General features: G+C 40.5%; 1 protein-coding gene across 10 annotated transcripts in view; it reads left to right on the forward strand.

Moving 5' to 3' along the window:
* The first annotated feature begins 10560 nt into the window (after nt 1-10560).
* Nucleotides 10561-24236, forward strand: part of EPB41L2 (erythrocyte membrane protein band 4.1 like 2) — a 123598-nt gene continuing 109922 nt past the window's right edge. For all 10 annotated transcript variants that reach the window (XM_087773309.1, XM_087773307.1, XM_087773315.1 and 7 more), the window contains exons 1-2: nt 10561-10647; nt 14506-14587. The gene's annotated coding sequence lies outside the window, so the exon portion shown is untranslated. The remainder of the gene's footprint in view (nt 10648-14505; nt 14588-24236) is intronic.

A 24236-nucleotide genomic window follows, 5' to 3' on the forward strand; every position in this document is an offset into this window, starting at 1 on the left:
AACAAATGCGTTGTGTTACTATTAGTTTTTGATTTTATATATATAATGGCTATTTCCACTCACTCAAAGGACAACACAGCTGCCTAATTCACATTAATCTAAAATTGCATATGGGATAACCGTGTTTTTCACTGATGATACAACCAATCACATAAATTTTAACAATGAAGGATGCTTTTACTTGTATACAACTGAAATATTGCTAAATGTCATATGGATAATAATCAAAGTTAGTATCATGATAAAATATCAGTACAGTAACCATTTTGATTAAACATTTTATAAATACATGCAATATTAAAGAATTTGAAATTGAATAACTGGGCCCAATATTGATATTTGTTGTCATTTCTTCCTTTCAAGAAACAAAATGAATAATCTGTATTGAAAAAAGAAGAGTGTGAAGCTTTTGGCTTTGAGTCAGGCAAATTAAAAATCATCTGAAAATCAGGATATTCATTATTTTTGACACAAGACATCACAGATGTCTTGGCAAGGTCATGGCTGTACATGGTACGCTTTTTTTATGCTAAAAAATTACCTGAGGCAAACACTTGAGATATAGATGATTTTAAAGAGGTTAGCTCTTCGTGATGCACATTTTCCCCTCAGCAATCTGTAGGCTCAACCAATGAGTCTGTGCATTTTGAGTTTATTGTCCTTTGAATATAGTACTTGAAAACTGGTAACAGATTTCTTTGAAAATCAATGTCAGTTGCGAAGCTGTTTGTTATCCACTGTTTTTTCTTGAGTGTGATTAACAAAAAAAAATCATATAAGTGAAACTGTAAATTCTAATTAATTAAAAATGAAATATTCATTCCATTCTTCCTGGGAAAAGCAAAATGTAAAAGAGATGGATGTTTTATCTGGATCCCTCTCAGGTATATATACTAATGTAATTCATCACAGACCTGGAAAGTAATAGTCAATCCTGATCTTTCCAGGAGAACAGAAAACACTATGTGGAAGCTTAATGTTACGGACAAATGCCCATACAGTAGTAGGAAACAACTAGCAAGCTAATTTGCTTCTTCAACTTATTTTGATCTAAGCTCTCAAAAGTAAAAGAGTTGATTCACACTGCTGGGCCATATTTCAGTGTAAAACATACAGGATGAAACTCTAGCCCCATTGCTGCCAAGAGAGGTTGTTTTTTAGTGATGCGGTGAAGCCAGTATTTGGCCTTTGTTTCTCTTATCACCATTAAAGTCTTACATGGAATAGTGAGAATTAGAGACATCGACATAAGTAGCAATTTTTCTTTAAAATATATTTTTCTGACACATTTTCTGACGGCATCACACATGGCCTTTTCTCAAGGAATTTCCTGTAAAGGTATCTAAGCCTAACTGGCTGCACAGGAAACCTCTTGTGGGCAAAACTCGTTTCTAGCTCTGCAACCGGACAAAAAATATGAACTATGTACCTAAAGGTCTGCAGGACCGAGGTCCTAGCAACCCTGGGCCAATCAATACAAACGTTAAAACCCAGTTATAGGGTAACTTGTCGATAGCCAGGTTCCCCGCATCAGCCACGGTTGTAATATAGATGGGGCCCCGCAAGCTATTCAAAGAAAACATTGCAAAAGCTGCTTGCCATTTAATGATTGCATTAACACCATTATCTACCACCTAATCGATGCTGTGATTGACAGCTTTGCAAATCAGATTAGCTTTCCGTCTGCGTATGAGAGTAGCGTGGCTAGGAATGGAAAATTGCGTGGGCCCCAATTTATGGCAGATGAACAACAGTCAAAGGTGTAAACCAGAAAATCACTGATACTGCAGATTAGTTGTAACAACTAAAAACCAGAATATATTAAAATCACCCCTGTGATTTTATTCACAACTTGCATCCCATCGCTCCACTGCTGCTCGCATACAGTGAAGGGAAGTTCCCACCCAATGACATCATAGTTTGTCTTTGGCTACAGCAAGCTACATATTTTTAAAGAGGTCCTGTTTGTTCCATAACTGAACTCTTCACCTTCTGATTATATGTTTTGTTGGGGGGGGGGGGGGGGGGGAGTTAAAGGGAAAAAGCCTGCTAGTAAATTTACTTAAACTTGGCGTTCACAGGCTCAGCCTTGGGTGGGCTGCATTCCCTCCTCCGGTTACACCCTACCTGAAATCCTTGTATGTTAAATCACTTGACTGGTTCAGCCTTAATGATTGGGTCATGCCCTGGGAAGCAAATTCAGAGATACTGGAAATGTGTGCTTACGAAAACACACATAATTGTAGAAAAATATGTGGATAAACTAAGAGAGGAACATTGGGACTGTACTGAGAAAAAAACAGTTATTTCAGTTATTTGGAAGAAAAAATTATCTCTTAGTTGTGATGAAGTGTCACAAAATACATATAACATGCTACACTTCCAGTGACACATTTTTTTGAATAAATTTTTATGAATAAAAATAAAAACCCTGCTAATCAGGAAACTTTAAATTATTTTTTCATATTAACACCAACCTGAATATTCCTTTGTTCTACAGCCGCTACAAATGCATTCCCTATTGATTATATTTTTCTTTGGTCTGTGAAGGGCTTACACAAGTAAGCTTGTCACACAAGTACTGGTGTGAGGAAAAGATATTTCTGTAAATATCTGGATCTTCATCGATAAGCTTGAACTATTGGAGCTGTTTTATATCACGATCAAGTGAAGTTGATTTATTACGACAGTTACAGACACACAACTTCTTTGTGTTTTCCATAGCAGCGATCCCCAAGATGGGATCAGCAGGCAATTTTCTAATGGTCTGTAGATAATTGATAGTATGGTAGTGCTGCTTCCTTGCTTCCAGATACTTGGAGGAGTAGCCAGGAAAAGAAAAGTCAGGAATCTTATTTAAGCACTTGGAATGGGACAGTAATAAGCATCTTAACTGCCTTTTGTATGCACTGTCCTTGCAGAGAAAGTGAAGGCCAGAACCACAGCTGGAACAGTTAGGAATGACTAAATATTTTCTTAATGTTACTTTTCCATTGGAGCAGTTGCTGTGGTTGTCCCTGTTTGTTCCACACACGAAATGGGAGATGACCCACACCACCAGTATTCTGTGGTCCTCACTACAGCCTGGGAAAGCCTGCTTTAGAGGATCCACAGCACACACCCCGAAGAAGAGAAGCAGAGCGGATGCTGGATATGGTTTTTTATTTTGAAAAAGTTTTAGCTTTCAGGAAACAGGTAAGTGGTTGGATGTGGTATCAAATTTGTGGTTTACCCTCTTTACAATTTTAACATTTTGCCATTGGAAAGTTTCAAAACTTGGCAGGAAAATAAAGTCAGTGAGTGGTAGAAACTTTAAACATTTTAGAAAGCAATAGAGAAAGTAAAGAAATATTCTGTTCAAAGCTCTTGCAGGAATTTGATTTTATTCCTTTACAAGTATTCTGATACATACTCAGATCTGTCTTTGTTAGAGTAATGAGGCCAAGACTGCCACGCAGAGTTGTGGGGTTAACCCGTAACTCATCTAATTAACCAATGTCATCTTCTCTCATTGTGCGATCTGCCACATTGCGATATGCTCTTTCCAAAGCATTCTTGGTGCATGGTTTGGCTTCCTACCATAGGACACTGTGATAGAAGACTTCTTCAAAGCATCCTGGTGAGTCTCTTCCTATGAGGTGTTAAGTGATTTATACGGAGTTATAATCAGCCTCAGTTTCTTTGAATTTAGCTGAGTGGTAAGGTTGCTTACAGCTTTGTTCTCAGGTTCTTTAGCCAGATGATTCTAGGAATATCTATGATAGATACTACGCTGGTGACATAAATATCCATTTTACCATTGAGGATAATGGGACCAGGGTGGGACCTTAGCCTGTTTGGCACAGGTGTCATGGGACTCCAATATAAATAAAAAACATCCCTCCCAGCCTACATTTTTTCCAAGATTCTATTTATCAGCCCCATGAAAATGCCTTTCAAATGTGATAATTATCCATAGTTTTGTCAGCTAAGTGAGAGCCCTCTCTCACACAACCCCATCCGCTCACCCTGAAACTGCGAACTAAAAGTCAAAACAAGAAAATCTTTACCCTCAGGAGGAAAACTGATTGGCATGATCAACATGGTCCACAGGCGTTTTGTAGCAACAATTCTTAAAGCAGGAGCAGAGATCAGGGCTTATACAGGCACACAGGAATCTCCCAATGAGGCAATAGCGCCTATGCACATCCCTGCACAAAGAACAGGTAGGCTACTTCCTTGAATTATCCTAATGGAATAGCTATAGGATGTGCCTCTGCAAGTTAGATGATGATGGCGATGATGATGATGATTATTACTATTATTATTTTAAATGCACATGTATCCATTTTATCTAATCCTTTCCACACTAACACTGATATCGTAGACAGACAGCATTTTCTTCCAGTCCTCTCTTTGATATTCAGCTTCTTCTGTGCTGTATGACGGAGCCAACTGTTTTGGCCTCTTTACAAGGTGTTCATTCTCTCATCCCAAATGCTTTTCACTTTATGGCCCTACACCTAAAAGTTGTAGCTAGTGTCTATGTGCCAAATTTATCCATCACAGCTTTTGACTTGATGAAGACAAGCTTTCTCCAACCAGAGTCCAGAAGCTTTCATCAGTACTTAAATAAACTAGAATCAGAAACATTTAGAGACATGTTAACAGAGATTGTATACGAATTGAGAATTATCAGCTTTGCAATCGAAATCCCAGATACGCAACAACCATGTTTTTACCAAGTTACAAAAGACATGCATCCTTCACTTTTCTTAAAATTATTTTTTTCCCCTGGAGTCTCCAGTGGTTGGTATGGTGGAGCTGTAAAATAAGTAAATTATTTTCTTTCTTAATGGCTTTCATCCTCTGCTTAATTACTGCACAATAATGTTTCAACTACATTTCTTTTGGCATAACCAATTTCGAGCCCCGCTTGGCCTGCCAGGTTGGATCTTTCCGTCTGTTGTGGATGTTTGCTCTACAAACAAAATGTAGGTCTTCAGCAACACTTGCCACTTACCCATGCCAATATTTGTTATCCGCTTCACTACCCAGTCAGTAGCAGTGCCAAGCAGCAACATCAAGAGAATACAGGCTTTTCACATCAGCAGTCACTTTGAACTACAAGTTGTTTTTTGCTGTTCAGGGGAATTTATGTTGTGGCACTGATTTTGACACTTAACAACACTACAGAATCAAACAAATGGGGAATCTAAAGATAAAAGACAAATATCACCTATGGGTATCAATTTCACGACCAACATGGTGTATTTCCCATGCGATTCTCTCCCCGCCCCCCTTTCCTCCAGTTGAATAAAGAGTTTAAAATCGTCGTCTTTACCTTACATCACACACTGCTCATCTTCCGGACTTTTTGTGATTTTGTGTTTTGCCTTTAACACTCCTAACTCTACAACTCCTATTGCTATAAAAGGTGCAAAGGCCCTTAAGGTATGCCTTTTCTTCCAGAGATAAAAGCAAGCTTCTTTTCTTTAATGGTATGGTCTGACAATCAACATCTGCTTCTACAGAGGTGACATGTCCTAACTTGAGGACAATCCTCAAGTCAGTACAGCGGTAACCAGGAAGAATCTTAGCAATTCAGAAGGTGCACCCACAAGAAAGAGCACTTTAACCAGTGGCATCTGTAAGATTGGAATCTTAGTAATTCCCAAACCCCACAATTACACTGATCAGCTTATAATCACCATATAAGAGCTGTCAGAGTGGCGTTGCTGCATTTGTCCCCCCTGGCAGCACCGCAGCTGGGGTGTTTCACACTGCAGCAACATAACTTGTCTCTTGTTTTGGGCTGTGCCTGACGTGTCAAAATCCGAGGCCAGAGGGAATCCACTGCCCTGTTCTACTGCCAGAAATGCAAAGCAGAATCACACATTAAAAAGTACCCAATTGGAAGGGGCATTCCTTGACCAGCAATCAAATGCAGTAGCGAGACCCGCTCCTGCGGTGCCAAAGGGAACCTTTCACATGGCTTCATGCACATGTATGAATTGTGTGACCCCGAGACGCTGCGTACAAATCATATTACCGGGCACAAGAAACCACATGTGCTGATAGATTGAAAATACTGTCCACGAAGAGGGTCGTGATTGATAATGCAGGTTTATCACATTAAAATTTCAGGTACAATGAACTTCTTTTCCTAGTGCACATTTTTATGCTGTAGCATGTTTTCTATTAATTATGGAAGATATTTTCACATGCTTTTTCAATCCCTTGAACCTTGCTGGATGCCAGCAGACGGACCTCTGGACAAAAAAGGAGATGCATTTCCTTTCCAGAAAGCAGCCTTCTAGAAGCTTATTCCCATCTATAAGAAAACCTTATGGAAGAAGGAGACATGCACTCTTTCAGGACCAGTTTCTAGACCACTCAGGATTTTACTTAGTAAAAACCGCAATGGTGGTGCTGAATAACTAAAGTTAAAGTAACTAAAAATTAAGTTTAACAGTAGTTATATTATTGTACTAGGAACAGATTATGCAGCTTTATTGTGTTTACTTCAGCCATTTCTTGGAACTTTTTAAATTTGGTTTTTCCTTCATAATCTCTGAAATGGAGAAATCCTTACATACAAGAAGGCAGCACGAGTATTTTTCCTTATGCCTTGCTTTCTTTTAACACCAAAGAGTTTACAATTGGAAATGTGTATTTTTCCCCTCATTTCTTTTCTTTTGTACCAGACACTGCTGGTGGCTGTGCCGCCAGGCTAATGTGGAGTCTTTGCAGGATGAACGTTATAAAGGGGGAGTTACATTACTGTTGTCTAGGTAAAGCCGAGAAGCCTACTGGCGCAAGAGTTGAGCAAACAACCACTTTATACAGTGACTTATAGTAATATATCTTATATATTAATATAATAAGACTTATAATCTGTACAGTCAGCAGATCCAATATGAGGTTTCAAATTTGCTGTGCTTACGTTCAGTTGTATTGCTGCATCTTTATTTCTGTTGAACAGCGCTTTGGTCGGATCGGCACTTTCAAGGAATTTTGCATATTGAGTGCAACGACGGATTGGTAACAGTTCTTATCACTGTGGCACCTAGACAAAATTTAGATATAAACTCAGAAAAGTGGAGAGAGGGCAGAGGGGAATATTTAAAACTGGATTAACGGCACTTCTCTAGTGCTAGCGCAGCAGCAGTACATCTTCTAAAAATTAGCAGACTATGAAGATCACCACCTGACATGCTGTAGACAGAATGACACAGACTTCACTTGGCTGCCCAGATGGTTCATTACTCTGCTTATGAAATTGTCTACATCCTTCTACTCCTTAGGCCATGCATGTCCCACAATAAGAGAGTTAAGGAAAAGCATATATCAAAAATGGTATTACATTTTATATTTTCTAAAATGTAGCTTTTTTAAACCAATGAAACCGCTAGACTACTTTTCCAAAATTGCACATCAGAGAAGAAGAAAAGTTTTTCATAAGGCAGCAGATTTTTCCAGAAAAGAATAGCCTAAAACCAGCGTGAGAAGAAGCATCAGCGTAAATCAGCCTCTCTGGGGGCACTGCTCACTGGGGTTGTCAGCAGAGGTGCCGGAGTCTCTCTGAGGAAAGGAGCAAAAAGAAGCAAGGCTGAAGTGGTTCCTTCTAAAATCTTCCTGAATTTTCTAATCTAGGGAAATTTCACTACAGGCATTTCCACTGGTTTTAGCAACACTGGGAACCTTATTGAAGACAAGATTGTTGCAGGCGCAGCTGTTTTTAGTACTGTGCCAATTAAACTTACTCAGGCCAATGGTATTAAATACTGGCAGCCACACAAGCGCTAGCAGTAAGAAAAAGCAGTTTGGATGGTGCAAACTCAGGTAGCCTCAGAAAGCTGCAGAGACCAGCTGTCTCCCATTATGTCTGTAAATTAAGCCTTTAAAAGTAGCAGTTACTGTTTTTAGGAAGACATGTGAAGCTGCTGTATTATTTTCTTGAGGAACTGGAGCATATTCTGCTGCCATTCCTTCATGCTTAGAGATGTTAAAGCGTCTGAGGAATGAACCAGGGAAGACTCATACATACAGGTTTAGAGACTGTTCTGCATATGAAAAGCATCTAGAGGTAAAATCCTAACCTGATTGGTATTGTGGTAATTGTAGCATCTGCTAGATCAAAGAAAGAACCACAGTGACTGGTTTTCCTGAAAAAGCAAAATGATACTCCATCTCCCTTTGAAAGAGTTGAAGGCTTTTTTTTAACGCTGGTTTTGAATGTGGAGCAAGAGATAAGATGAAAATACTTCATTAGCTTTATTCAAATTATACACTATAATAAATAAAACATGAAGATTACAACATCAAGCACTATAGCTAATAAGAATTAAAACTGCTTGTGCACATGCATTATATCTTCTCCTTTAATTATTGGTCCCTAACCTCTTTCACTGGATGCAGAATGAACAATGCAGAATTAAGCACAGATATCCGATACTGCTTGCTCTCTGTTTATTGCCGACTCATTGCTTCTCTGTGCGCTTACATTAATTTCCTTTAACAGCGCTCCCATGAGCTGCAGCATTGCTTTTACTTCTGAAGCACCACGATTATAGAAAAGATATTCATCAGTGCCTAACAGGACTTGATTTTTTTGGTCTTATGCATTATGAAATACCCAGAATATTTATGGTATATTGCCTGTTGACTTAATTTTCAGTAGTAAAAAGATTGGCATTGTGAAAACACATCCCTCAATCCCTTCACAAAATCAGACTCAAACGATGTGGCACATAGCATCGCAGAATTTTTTGATAATGAAAACTTAGTATGTTACAATTTCTTTAGAATTCTGTAAAGAACACTCATCAGCCTCGGTCACGATCCTGCTTTCCCCCCCCCCCCCCCCCCTTCTAATTTTCCTAGAAATGATACAGGGATTACATAGAAAATAGCTTATTTTACTGCACAGCTCTGCTCCAAAGTAGAAAAATCTATTCTGCGCACTAAATAAGGCATAGCTCCATGTGCATATGAGGTGAGGTGGAAAGTCTGTAGTTAACTTTAGGTTATAACGCATAAAAGGGATGAACTGAAGTTGTACAGGCAACATATACTGTGTGCTGGATTTTGCAAATTCAGTATGAGTGTGCGTAATGTAAATAATTTTCTTAATGAGAAAAGAAAAAGATCAAAGCTAAAAGAGGCCTCGCTTTCTTAACTAGACTGTTGTTTTGTTGGGTTTTGGTTTTTTTACACCTGTTAGTACTACATTTCTCTCCCAGCTTTTTCTTTCCTTCTTGTACATATATGCACAAATTGCAGGCCAGAGCATCACCTTTTGGTCCAAGATTTGACACACCCTTCATATGCTAGAAGAAAAGTTATAAAGTGAATGAAAAGGCTAATACATTGCTTTAAGGAGAGCCCAAAGGGCTAAGAGAGATGCCCTCAGGTGGGGAAGGCGCCAAGGGCAGACTGCCCACAGAACTCCTGGGGCCTGCAGCCTGTGCAGCGCAGGCTTCTCATATCCAGGCCTTTCAGCAGTCAGCATCCACAAAGGCAACCGAAAGATCTTTAACAAAGCAGATGACAACCCCCATCGAGACTGTAGATCATTAGAAACTCAGGTTGTGCGGAGGTCTCCAGTCCAACCTCCTGCTCACAGCTGCATGGTCAGACCAGGCTGCTCAGGGCTGTGTCCACTCGGGTGTGGAAAACCCCCGAGGAAACCCCTCCGTTGCCCGGCTGTCCTCAGCACGGAAAACCTTTTCCTTACACCCAGCCTGAACCTCTCGTTTCCACTCATGCCTGTTGTCCCTCAGCCTCCCACCGTGCAGCAGAGCGCAGAGCCCGGCTGCATCTTCTCGACCACCTCCCCACGGGTGCCGGGGGCTGCTGTTAGCCCCCCATCGCCACCTCTTCCCCGGGCTGAAGCAGCCCGGTCCCTCAGCCGCCCCGCACGGGAGGGTGCCCCCGCCCGCCCGCCCACCCCGGGGCCCGCACGTTGCTCCCTCCGGCGCGCCCGGGTCCTGCCCGCGCGGGGGCCCGGCTGCAGGCAGGGGCCAGGCGGGGCGTGAGGAGAGCCGGGCTGAGGGGGTAACCGCCCCCCTCCAGCCGCCGCCGCGCTCCCCGCCCGCACAGCCCGCCGTGCCGCGGGCCCCTTTCCCAGCCCGGCAAGAGCTCGTTCCGCCTCACACCGGCGGAATACGCGTCTGCGCGGGGACGCCGCTGCGACAGGCGCTGCGGGGACAGCGGCGAGCCGGGGAGGGGCGAGGCGGCCCCTGCGGCACACTGCGCCGCTCGGCCGGGGCCCTGGCTGGCCAGCGGCGCTGCCGGGCCGCCATCCCACCGGTGCGGGTGCGGCGGCCGCCGGCCGGGCCGGACCCTCCGCGCCCCTGACGGGCAGTGGCCGTGGGAGGTGGCCCGGGCAGGGGGGCGGGGCGATGCTCCCGCGCTGCCGATTGACGGCCGCCCCAGCCAACGGCGGCGGGGCGGGGGCGGAGCGGGCAGGCGGCGGGCCGGCGCCGGGGGCCCGGCTGAGGAGGAGGCGGGGGCGGGGCGCGGGGGCGGGGCGCGGGGGCGGGCGGGGCGCGGATTGGCCGGGGGGCGGGGCCGGCGGGGGTTTCTGCCGGGCTGGGCTGACGGCCGCCGTTGGGGAACTTCAATTTCGTATGTGAGCGGCAGCGGCGGCCGTTTGTGCGGCAGGTACCGGCGGGCAGCGGGGGTCTCTGGGGCGGCGTGGCCCGGAGCGGGGCCTCCCGCCGGCGGTGGGGAGCGGGGGGCGGAGGACGCCGGGCAGCGTCCGCGCTGCGGGGTTGGGGGGCGGACGCGCGCCGAGGGGCCGCTGTGCCGCGGACCCGTCGGGGTTTTCCCCGGCTCCGCTCTGTCCGCCGCGGGCGGGGCCGGGCCGGGCGCTCGTCCTGCGGGCAGGGCTGCCCCCTCACTCCCTCCCTCCCTCCCGGCCCCGGGCGGCCGCTGGGCGGGCGGGAGGGCGGTCGGGGGCTGTCAGAGCCGGGGCCGGCCGTGGGAGGAGCGGGGACGGCAGGGGGCGGCAGCGGCCCCGAGGAAGCGTGTCCGGAGCGCCGCCGCCGCGACCCCCTCCCCGCTGCTGGCGGCGGACCCGCCGCAGCCCCTCCGCGCGGTGGGGCCTTTTCCCGTCTCGGGCGGGCAGGGGTCTCTGAGGGGGCGGCCTCCTCCCTTCCGCGGGGCTCCGAGGCCGGCCGTGCGGAGCCGCGCCTCACCGCCCCTCGCGTTTCAGATCCCCCCTGGCGGGGCTGCCGCCGCCGGCACTGCCCGCAGCCTCGGCCCGCCGCCAGCCCGCCCCGCCGCGGGACGGCACCTCAGGGCGCCCCGGCCGGTGCTGGGCCGTCCCCGCATCTGCTGCGCTTTTGGGTCTCCCTCTTTCTGGCCGGAGGCTGCGAGGCACGGAGGAGCGGGGTTTTTTCCTTGAAAATCTGTCCGGGTTTCTGCCGGTTACTCTCCCGCACCCGTCGTATGCATACTGCGCCAGGAGAGGAGATCTGTGATTTTTTTTTTTTTTTTCCCTCCTAAAGCACCACTCCTCATTCTGATAACTTCCTCCGTTTGCATCTTGGGCTGTTTGTTTCTTTCAGCTGTAAGTGAGCAACTGCAGAAAAGTGAGCTAAGTAGCACTGAAGCTGTTTGTCAATAATTAGGTAGGGGATGAAGTTGAGGAAGTGTGTACATTCCCAATTTCCTTTCTCTTCAGGATTAGAATAAAAACCGGTGTAGAATCCTATTGTATGTTCTTTATCTGCTATTTAAAAAAAAATAGTCTGCCTTTGAAGATGTGATGACCTGGCCTCTGTGTGAACATTATGCACTGAAGTCTTTTAAAAAAAAAAAAAGTGAGATGTTATTTATAAATTTAAGTCCAAAGTTCTTTTCCTATTATTGTTCTTTTCTAAGGCTTTGATTACAGCACTGTGAAGTTTGAATACTCTCAAAAGAGCTACTAACACTGTGGTAACAATTTTAGTGCAGCATTTTTCCACAGGTGAAGATCCCCCTGAGTTGAAGTTAATCCCTTTTGATGTTAATAGTGTTGTGCATGCATGTGTATGGCTAGAATGGACTTAAAGGAGGTTACAGAATGAATGACTGCTGATCGACATAAAGGGAGTTGGTTTGAGGATTTGTCATCTTAATGATTATGATTTCCAGAAACAGCTTCTGAAATAAATCATTGCCAGGGAACAAGTAATAGCTACCTAGGGAGTAAACTTAGGTTGAGGTGCTTTGATAGCAGTAACAACTAGCAAACAGTTCAATTAGGATGTTTTTTCTTCTTGTAAAGCTGTCTAAGACCCATTTTTAATTAAAACCATATAATTTGTAGCTTTTGCATTGACCTATAGTGCTTTGCTTAGCTTTACTGCTTCATTTTCCTGTCTGCTAGCATGGGTGCTTCCAGGGTATTAGTGAAATGCAACAAGCATGTAGCTCTGGAAAACTTAGCCTTCAGCAAATTCTCATAAACTTGCATATTTCCAGGCCTGCAGAGTTTGAAATGGCAAGGTACTTTCTTAACAGGAACTATCTAAAAAAATAAGGCTGCATCCATTGTCATGTCTTTTTTAAGGTTAAAATAGCAGAAAAATTCAGTCCCTAAGCTACAGAGCCAACTGGTTATAGACCCGGTTCAGAACCTGTTTCGTGGCATCCTGGGTTACGCAGGAACGGCCCTGAAAAGGTATTCAGCAGAAGTGTTCTGCTTCAGCTGCTACTCTCCTCTCTTCCAACAAGTTTCTATTTCTGCTTGCCATGCTGTTTTCTCTGGTGTTAACCTCTATGGTGGGAAGTTGAGCTGCTTTCTCTTGCTTAAATCACAGCGTTCTGCTGAGTTTGATTCCCTTTGGGCTTAGAATATGACCTTCCCTTCCGCATTGTCAGTGGTTATGGATCTCAAAGTTTATATCAACAGTTTGTACCCATAGCAGATGGGCTTGCATTGTAACAATGTCATTTAGAACGGTCTAGACAAGACTGTACATATTCTGTGTGCGCACATGTTGAAAATGGAGACGAGGGAAAGTTCAAACTTCTTAACAGCCAGGGCCATGTGGAATAGACTTCCAGGCTTCATTCCTTTGGAAATATACCTTTTGTTCCACTTCTAATTTGATAAGGCTCTGTCAATTGCGGTCAATTCATACTAAGTTTCTGATTTTATTAGCACTTTTGGACATAATTTAAAAGTAGGAGCAAACAAAGGCAGCTCTCTGAACGACACTGAATAGTTCTCATTTAGAGATGGTAAGAATAATTGAATTACGTATTGTATTCAATATGATCTGAGTCATTTAATGAGTGTGAATATAGGCAAAATATGCATTTTTCATGTGGCTGACTCCCAAGTCATACATTTAAGGGTGAGGAACGTGGGTCAATGGGAAAGTGTTCTGCAAAGTACAGACACTTAAAGGAGGTATTGTGAGTTGTGATTTAATAATAATTTGAACATAAGTTCTCTGTAAGTCATTGTTCAAAAAATCAAACGAGGTATATAAGCAACATATAAAATATATGACAAGGTAATAAAATCTTTCTGTAGTTGGTGCTTATGGGATTCCTTTTTGAATTCTGTGTTCACTTTTGACAGTAAACTTTAGAAAGTTGATGGTAATAACCTGAAAGAACTTAAGAAGTTACAAGAACTGGTAAGAATGTTTAGTACAAAAGGTTGATGTATTTAAGGATTAAAAAGGGAGGGAACAAAATAAAATGGCGATAGATGTATCTGTAATGTGGATGAGAGCAGATAATAGTGGCTATGAAAGGATTCGGTGGCAGGAAAAAGATCTAAATGGCTTACATTTTTAATAGGTATGTCTGTAGTATACAGCATTACTCTAATTATTGAAAGAGGATAAGTTTTCTTCATTTTAGTTTGCCATGTGTAAATTGAAATAGGGTAAAAATGATTTTACCAAAGGTTGTAGTAGTGTATTTGCCACTAGGTATTTTTTAAAGCAAGATGTAATAGTTTCCTGACAAAGATGTACTAATTCAAATGGCAGTTTCATTCTGGAACTGATCTTAAGTTGGGGGGGAGCGAGAAGAGGGAAGGTGGGCTTTCTTCCTTATTGCAAGCAAAATTAACCCAAGAAAAGCAGTGTTGGAAAACTGTTCACTGTATACTCACCCAATGGCTGGACATAAGAAAGGGGACAGGAGCAAGAAAAGGGGATGTGGGAACATGTGATTGTGTTGTAGCCTGGGTTATACGAGAAGTCAAACTGCATCATAAGGGGTTATTTCTGGCCTTCTAAATTGAAAGAAAAGGCTTCTTTTGACTTTAAGAGCTTTAGACTTATAATAAGCTGCCACACGCCTATTTTTTTTTTTTTTTAAAGAGAGAAAAATCAAAGTGCAAGTTAAATGATTGTGTATTTTTCTCTTCCTGTTTGGAAGGGTGTTCACATGTAAAAAATATATTTCTCATTTAAGCACAGTTCGATTTCACTTATCTGGTTTTCAAATTCACTCAGCTGGCAGGATAATTTTTGGTGTAACTTGACTCCAAATTTAACTCTCTTGTAGGTAAAGAAGATATTGTGCTGTTATCCAGTTGTCATAGTTGATTGCATTCTACTAATCTTCAAGACTCGTGGTGGAGTTAGAGGTAACTTGTGATTTTTTTTTTTTTTTTTTTTTTTTTTAATATCAGAAGATTCACTGTAGGAATTTACTAAATAGGTGAAGTTCTGTGTTCTGTTTCGACTTCTCAAATATTTTTGCTGTTCATGTGATAAATTTACATGGTTTAAGTTGTCAGTTTTGTAATATTATACAGGAAAGAACATATTAATGATACTCTAAATATTTTGTCTTTTTGCAAGTGTTAAATTCTTAATTAAAAAGCTTGTGATATAAACTTTTCTGTGAAGGTAATTTTACTAGTGACTTATTTCCTCCATAGACTTCACCTTGTCTTTGAGTACTTTGTAAAGATTTACAGACTAAGTGAAGGCCTTATGAACAGAATCTTGATTAATTACTATTGGGTAATCAAAAAATAGCCATTCTCTTTGTCTAGTGAAATGAGAAAAGTATGTTCTGTGTATGGTATGAGATTATAGATTTGCATGTAATGCAAGTGGGACAGCTCAGCAAGAATACATGCTTGTTTATTTTAACAGACTTAGGGGGAAAAAAGTTTGTTTCTGTTGCAGTAGTGTCTGATGTTTCAGTGGCAGTATGCAAACACTGCGTTACAGCAACACTGAAGTGCTGCCACCTGCTCAGCAAGCTGTATAGGCATTGCTGACAATAATGCTGAATAGCATTCTCTAATTTCAGTCTACAGCTCATGGCTTGGTTTCTCCATTTTATATTCTTTATGTAGTTCCTTACTTCTGACATACTACCCTGAAAGTAGGAAAAAATCAGAAGAAATCTATGGACTCAGTATTTAAAACTTCAAACCCCAACAAAACTCAAATCCTGTTTCCCTTCTCAAATAATTCTCTTCACCTTCTTGCCTTCTACGCTTCTGTACCCTGGGTTTTTTTCTAGTTCTGGAGGAAAGATGGGGCTGGATCTTTTCTCATTCTTAGGAGACTAGAGGGCTCAATTATAGATGATGTTTATGAGGTCTCATAAAGGAGAATTTCAGATGCCTACCCTCTGCTCTGCATATCACAACTTCCTTTGATGGTGGCATGTTGTTTTGTGACTGGACTCAAGTATAAGATGCTTTGAAGGCCTGACTTCTGTTAAGTTGGCCTCTTGTATAAATACTGATTGGCTGGCTCTGAATATTCTCAGAAGCAGGTAGTAGTGTTTTGTTGTGGTATTTCTGTTTGTTTGGGTTTTTTCCTAGTGGAGATAGGGTACTACTGCCATTCATCTATGTAGTGTTTTTATCAATAGTAGCTTAGTCCTTCAGAGACCTTGTTGTGAAGAAGCATTGCAGGAGGATCCTCTCTTTAAAACTGGAGGCTTCTTTGTCAGTGTCTAGGGAGTTAACTGAGTGTTTTACGTGATATTGTATCTACCATGGTGGTCATATATGTCTGTGCCTTGGTTTCTCCTCCCTGGATTTTTTCTGAAGGGTGTGATATGGCCTGTCTTTTAATTTACCTTGCTGTTAGTAAGTGAAGAGCAGCCTGTGTGCTCTGTAAGGTCATTGTTAGAAGACTTTGGCCTTGAATAGTAAAATAGGGTTACCTAAGGACAGTTTAAAGGGAACTATGGATTGCATCGATGCTCTAGGTTTGAATCTTCCCTTATGCTTCTAACATTGTCTATGCGGTTTTCTGTTTGGAAAGCACTAGTTCTGGAGACATGTTCTGTAGGAAAAGATGTTCAGTTACCAGAAAATAAAAATAGACTCTAAAAAAGAAGTGTGGACTCTCTGAAAGATCAGTTTTATCTTAAATTGCTTGCACTGATGACAAAGCAGAGTTTAACCAAATATTTGTTGTTGAAATGACTCTGTAATTAGTAGTGTTGTACAGCTAAATGTAACACCAGATTTTACTGTAAATTACTGCTATCCCATTACTGTGGCTTGAGAAGTATAGACTACAACTGTGGTATTCTTTTTAGTGGCCTGGATAAGAATTTGACTACAACGTTTTAAGAACATAGTTTTTGTATTTTTAATAACATTCTTCAGTACGTATTTAAAATGCATGATGTGATCTCTGACCACAATGGAAAATTAGAACAGCTTTTTCTAATTTGAAATACTCAGTTATCCTGTATATGGGATTTAAAATATATATTCTTATTGCAAGCTTTTGAATTGGTAATAGGCAGTCCTTTAAAATCTGATTGACTCAGCATGTATCCTACTTCTTCTGAAAATCAAACCAAAATTAAAATCTGATGCTAAAAATATGCACTTGGGTTTCACATTTGTTGAAACATTTTTATTACTTCCAGTTACTCACAAAAGCAAGGATTCATTAATAAAATATTTTCGAATATACTGCGTATGTCCTGCAAACTCCTTTGAGTTTGAACATTTCAATTTTGGATCTGAAAGCTCTTGTTCAATTTCCAAATACAGTGTTTTGTACTTGTAGACACTATTTGTAAATAAACTATTTGCTCTTTCCTCAGCTGAAAGAAGCTCTTTTATCCTGTTTGGCTTCCTCCTTTTGAAGTTGTACTTAAGTGCCGTACTTAAATAATACTGTAACTGCTGTTGTTCCATCATCAATCAATTAAAGAAATGTGGCAAAATAGTAAACCTGTATATCATTGATCGTCTCTTAAAGGACTGGATCCTTTTTCTTGCATGGCTTTTTGGATACTTTTCCTGGTAGGATATCACATTATTGGACCATGAATCTGAAGCAAATCCAATGTCTGGAGGAAAAGGGGTGGGAACCCACAGCCAAAACCCAAAGAATGTCATAGCATAGACTTCATTCTTAAGTCCATGTTTGGTCTTAAGGCTGCTTTGTCCCCTCTATAGTCAACACTTTTGTACTGCAGTAGTCTTTGACAAGAGGTTAGCTACATAACAGTCAGAGGCAGCCGCTCAGATCAAGCCTGGGATTGCTACATATCAATGCTACCACTCCTTCTTTACAAATCCCAGTTGCAAGTGATTTCAGTATTTAACCTGTTTTGGACCTCTAATTATCTCATGTTAATTAACTTGAGGTGTTGAATGTTTGGGCTCAATTTCACAGTGTGCTTTCTGTACTCTGTGTGCTTGAGGATGTGTCTTATAGAAAGCAATTAATGTTTAATAAGATTTGTGCACTTAGAGTGCTTTATTTTTCCTCCCTGCCCCCACCTTGAGTATGATATTTGCTTACAACATGAGACCATTGTAATTTTTTTCAAATACATTGAAATATTTTCATTCAGATGGGTAGACACACTTCTAAAGACTGAAATCCATATTCTCAGTCTTTCTCTCTTAGTTCTATTCAGTAGAAAAGGTAAAACATACAGCATATTAAAACATTACTTTTTTTTTTTTTTGTCACAGTTGAATTTGATCCTGGTGTCATTTCAGAAAGTAAGGATGCTCCATGTGATAACTGCTGAATAGAATAATGACTTACAGTAGAGACCGAATACTTGAGGTATTCTGGAAAAAAGTTTACACTGTCACTAGCACATTGTTCTTGTACTGTAGCAGAAATGAAACTATATATAAGTGAATTTGGGAATACTTCAATCCTGTGTTGTAGGTGAGAAAATGTTTGGAGAAAAGGTGCCTTCTCCATAAGAAATGCTCTGTAAAATGACTTACGTTGCCAGAGATATCTATGTTTAAAAACCTCATCCAAACACAAAATGAAATCTTGCTACAGACCACAGTAGTGAACAACAGCATTCTGACCTGGGGAGAGTGCCTGCACAATATATTCAAATAATCAAGTTTTAAAGAAACCATATATAACAAATTTAACTGGATATTCCTGCTTTTTGAAGACCTGAAGGGGTGAAGACAAACTTCTTTACCACTGCCTCCCCATACACACCCATGCACACTTGTTCTGGCAAATTTAGTAAAAGATACATAACTCTACATTTTACTTTCATCCTTAGATAAGCTCAATAATCCTGACAGAATATTTGCTGTCTTAACTAGAGACCAGGTATTAAATGCGAGACAGATCCTTCTGGATGAAGTTTGTTCAATTTTAGCTCTGATATGAAAGGATGATGCTAGAAGCTGCAGTACTTCTTGTCGCCGTATGTATTATGGACTTCTGTTTCTTGTATTTCAGAAAGCATAATGAAGCTTTATAAAAAATACACGTACATTAGCTGAAGTATATTTTACTGTGCTAACTTATTCTAAACTCTAAGTGACTTAACTCTTTGTCTTGAGGAATCATGAGACTTGAAGTACTGGGCAAAGAATGAAAAGTGTTTCATTTACTGCCTGAAAATGGATTTTTAAAAGCCAATGTGAAAAACACAAAATAAGCTCCTGATATGCTGGGAGCAGTTTTGCTTCAGCTGTTTTTTGCTTTTATAAAAATGCAACTTCTTTGCATTTTTCAGACCTTTTTTCAGTTTTCCCTGATTTTTAGGTTTGTTTTCTTTCATTCTCTTAACTTGCATTCCAAGGCAACAGCTACTATGAAGATGGTTGGTTTACCATAAAATCCCCAGCTGTTGGTGCTCTTTTAGAGTATTTCATATGCCTTAGATAAAGGGCAAGATGTACACCATACATAGCAGCATTCAAACTTTGGAATGGGACCACATGAAAACAGCTTTTATTGTCTGAACTGTTTAGTCACTGTCATGAGCCCTAATTTTCTGACTTGAAACATCTTGTATCCATAAACTGTTGAATGATGTGGGAAGATTAATTTGCCTGGTGAGTTGGTTTTGTGTTTTTTTGGTGGGTTTTTTTTTCCTTTTTTTTTAAAAAAGAAGCAAAAAAGGTAGTATGTTGCGGTTTAGATGTCAAGCTTATTGAAGTTAAAATCAACCTGCTGCTTTCTTTTACTGCTGAATGATCTTTGCTTGCTTGCAGAGGATACTCACTAAAAATCTGTGGATCCTTTCTGTTCAAAAGCTCACAAGGGTGTTCTTGTTTTACTGATCTTAAAAACAAGTCAGTTTTTCTTTGACTTTTTTTGGTTAAATGTTTTAAGAGGCTCCATTTAAGTAGTTACATCAGACTCTTCTGCAAATGTTAGTTTTCAAATTCTAAACAGGTTTTTGTGTTGTATTGTTCAAGGTTAACAACAGTATATGATGCTGGCTAGAAGGATCAATATATCAGCACTTAAATTAAGTGCACAAGACACAACAAATAGTTTTATATTCTGTGAATATTTTCAGACCTTTGGTTATGTAAAGAAGGTAAAAGCATAGACATTTCTTCTGGAAGAATGCGGTTTTCCTCTGGCTGATTCTTTTTTGGTTTTTGGTGGGGTGTTTTATTTTTTTCCTGACTGAAGCGTTGTTTCATATAGCTCGGGCAGTATGTCCATAGGCGTGTCACGGTAAACTGATCACGTAGTCATGATAGCAACTCAAAGTAAAGGAAAATAAAGTTCATGTTCTCAGAGATCCTATTCAATATTACTTTGTGTGTGTGTGTTTGTTTTTTTAAGCATCCAGGGCTATGGATAGGTTCGCACAGTAGAGTTAAGTGATGGTTATAGGTTTCTAAGAGATACTGTTCTTGAGGAATGCTTTTAAATTTTGCTGTAAGTGTCAGGAAGTTGTTGGTTTATTCAGAAAAATTGTAGAGGAAAAAATTGTCATTTAGGTGTAGGCAAACAACCTTCCTGCACTTCAGAGTGAACAGGAACAAAAAAAAAAAATTGATTAAGGTATTGTAAGTCTTTTTTATTGTCTATTTTGTGGGTCATCATTAGGAGAGATGGTTAATACTTTTATTTAAAAACTTTAAAGGTAGATTGGTTGATATGAAAATGGTGTTGATAAAAACTTCTTATAAAAGATACAGGAGACTTTATAAAGTGGGGTTTTTTTGGTTTTTTTTGTTTCTTTTTACTTCACATGTTCATGTTGGAGGTCAATTCTTTGCTCTGACCATACTCCTCTGATATTGGATTGTGCTTTTGATCAGCTACCACTTCAGAGCTGAAATTGCTGTATTTTCAGCAGTGATAAAAATCAAAGCAGAACTGAAGTACTTGGATTTTGTGTGTTAGAATTTGTACTACATGTTATATGAAGAAGTTAATCCTACTTCTTGTAATAGGGAAAGTGCTTTAGGTTTTAAGCATCAGGAGCTGATGCAAGACAGTATCATAAAATACATTGATGTCATGGGATTTTTCTGGATCCCTCTTTTTTAAGGAAACAAAGTTTTTTGGCTTTTGTTTTTTTTTGTGGGTATGGAGTCTTCATTTCTTTAAGAGAAGAGCAGCTTCTGACTACCTTCAGGTTCTGCCTCCCGGCAATGTGTTGGAGCCAGTCATTTACCTCCAAGTCTATTGCTGTTGTATGTGCATGGGGGGAGTCTGCGGGACAGGGCTGTGTTGTGATGGCATTGGTCAGCTGTCAGATGACACTTTCATTCTTGAAAGTATCTCATCCTGATTTGAGGAAGAGGGTTCCTATATACGTATGCAAAGCAACGGTGTTTCATGATAAATGAGACTCGGATTAAGTCTAATTTTGTTACACAGATGCAAAAATGTCTGATTTTGTGCAGTTAAGTCTCTTCCCCGCACACCCCCCCCCCCCCCCCGCTGCATTCAGGTTTAGTATTATTCTCTGATAGTTCAAGAATGTAGCTGGTACTTGAATAATTGTGTGGAAATTTGCTTACTGAAGTTTGTTGGTGTTGTAGAGGCTTGAGTAACTTTCCTCACATGACAGAACGTTAGTTTGATTTCTATACAGAAACAAAGTTGGAAAGTTTTGCAGTATATAATTTTATAAAATGAAAGAGAAACAATCATAAAATAGCAACTTTGACATCTGTCAAAACAAAGCTTCATGAGTATTAAATATTCTTATTACAACAGCAAGATTCTGCTATAATGGGAATTCCACCTGTACCATTTTTCTAATTGTTTGTTTGCTATTGCTAGGGTATTAGCAGTTACCTTTTTTTTTATAGAAGACAAACCATGTTTTGCCATTAGATTTTTTGCAAGCTTAAAATGATAATTACATGTACTTTTCAGTAACATAAAGTAAAATTACAGGAATTTGTTTTCTTGAAATGTATTTTTGCAGAGCATTATTAGGCTGAACGGGTATGTAAACTATGATGGCATGGAGGGAGAATGTACCACTGTGTGGGAGTGAATTGAAGCTGGAGATACTTGAGACATTTCTGACTATGATTCATTATTTCTTTGGTTTGGTGAGCTTAGAGAGTAGAGTGTGACTTTTGTACCTTTGATCATGTCTCTTGTATGTGCAAACATTTGAACAGCAAATTTGGCCATTAACCAGACTGTAGTTTTTTTCTTCAATACTAAATTTGAGCTTATTAAAGTAGTGATATCAGTGGGCAATTCTGTGTCTGTAGATCATTCAAGGACAGTACTTTTGAACTATTACTCCTATCATGGGACCTTTAAAACAAGAATATATTTACAGAGATGCCTTTAAAGTAGGAGGTTGAGTACCTGTAGTCTGTATGGAGGTTACATTAAGCAACTGAAGTTGGGCTTCCGTTTTCAGCAGTAAATGTACTGTTTGGAGTATGATTTCTTTTCCCTCCCCTTCATTTCAGTTTATCCTCTAAAGGCCTGGTTCCCCATATTTCCTCTCCCCTTCATCCTTTCACTTCCAAGCAAGCCCTCTGTAACCTCTCCTCTCCACTTCATTTTCTTCTGTTCTCTTGTCTTTTTTGGTCTTCCCTTGAATTAGCTCTAAAGTAAACGCTACTGTTGTTTACAAAGTCCCATACTACTGAAGAATTGAAGGTGGCTTTTGCTTTGCTAGTCATCGCTAATGAAACATTTGCAATGAGTTGAGAGTGGTCTGATAGTGATGCCCTGCAAAGATAGGCAAAACTTCTTGTCTCTGCTGTGAGCAGTACAGTGTTACCCGATCCACAGCTGGGGTTTCTAAATGCTACGCTGCTTGACTATGGAAGGCTTCTTGTTGCTTTATATGAAGGTGATCACATTCAGGGCTTTAGCTGAAACTGAAGCAGCCACCTCAGAATTTTTTGTTTAAAAAAAGTCAACATAACTATTGCTGCAAATGAGATAATCTAATATAGACCTTACATCAGCACGATTACAATATAAAGACTCTTCTGCAAAATCAAACTAAGCTGAATATGCTCCCACACAGTGCTTCTAACCTTTTATTTTGAAAACAGTTGTTGCTCCTTTCACCCTGCTAGATTAAGGGAGATGCCTTGTTATCTTTTCAGATATATCTTCCTTTGCGTGAAAAACCTTTCAGTTTACTGACCTGTCTGTATGCTTGAAAAGCACTGCCACAGGCTACACTTACTTTTCAAGAGTATGCAGTCATTCACATGACAAAATAGTCTTTGAGGCTGATAACCTGAAAGGCTGGTAATTCTGCAAAGGACTAAAATATTCTGCAAGATTTTTGCTAGCAATTCAGTGCTTTTCAGCCAAGAGAGAATGTGTACTATATTTAGTTTTCCAGTTTGATCCACTGATTTGGTTGTAGTTACTTTTTTGAATGATTTGTATGCTTTGTTGTCTTGCTGCTATTCTTCAAAGCACACTTGCAAATTTTAGTGTAGAAGTTTTGAGGAACTGAGCAGAAAAATCAAACTCTTCTTGAAATTCCTAGCTTGCTGCTGCACAGGGAGAAGGGATAGCAAGAGAAAAATCACTAATGCATGTGGAGAGCATAGGTACAAGCTCCTGGGCTTTGACTTGCACTAGCTTTTCTTTTTTGGTTCCTGTGCTAAAGAGGGCATAACTTTCTTTTGGGGTGAGAAGTAAGATAAAAGGAGGAGTCGAAAGTCGCATGATTTTTTTGGTTTTTTGTTGTGTGTTGTTTGGGTTTTTTTTTTTTTTGTTCAGAAGTCACCTATGTCTTGTTTTGCAGCCTTTTGTACCCTGTTAGGATAAGCTGTACTTATTCTACCTCATGGGTAAATGCTGCTAGTCTTTTTCTTCTTACAGCTAGTGGGCTTTGTGGCTGTTTGTCTAGCATCATAGTGCAAATGGCAATATTCAAAGGTCTGACTAGCATCTAGTTCTTGAATAGCATGAAGCAGAAGAATTGAGAAGAGACTTGCAGTCTGATGTAATGCAATGACTCTGCATTATTGTGGTTTTGTGTTCACAAGACATTTGAGTCAACATAGGAATGTATGATCAGTAAGATGCTGCCTTGTTTCCTGTGGATGGTTTTATTTCCTCTTCTGTAGGCAATTTTGACTTAAACATTCAACTCAGTCTATAAAGCTAAAATATTTCTAAAACATCTTCGCTGACTGTTGTTGCTGTTTGACTTAAAGAATGTATAAGAAATACAGGAGTATTAATTAGCAGAACTAATCTCTTCTGATTATGATAGACTGTCATTGCCTACAGTAATATCATATTTTTAAATAGTGTGATTTCTCAGTTAAAAAGTTCTTGCATCAAAATGGTTAGTTATAGTGACTTTCTAAAATCATTACCAGCAGTTCTCACAAGAGAGGGTGTTGAAATATAGCAGTTGATAGGCAGGCAGAAAATACCTTTTGGGGAGAGATTTTCTGTGGTGAAAATTATTCTTTTTACGCAAAAATGTAAAGATGGATGCATTAAGAGATTTCTGAATGTTTTCTAAAGATTTTATTTTTGGTGGTCTCATGACTATTGTATCTGTGTTATTCTGTAGCTTACATAAGCATTAGGAGACTAGGG

Source organism: Nipponia nippon, unplaced genomic scaffold, assembly GCF_047370975.1.
Source record: "Nipponia nippon isolate SJK-2023a ecotype South Korea unplaced genomic scaffold, ASM4737097v1 scaffold_4, whole genome shotgun sequence".
Taxonomy (NCBI): Eukaryota; Metazoa; Chordata; class Aves; order Pelecaniformes; family Threskiornithidae; genus Nipponia; species Nipponia nippon.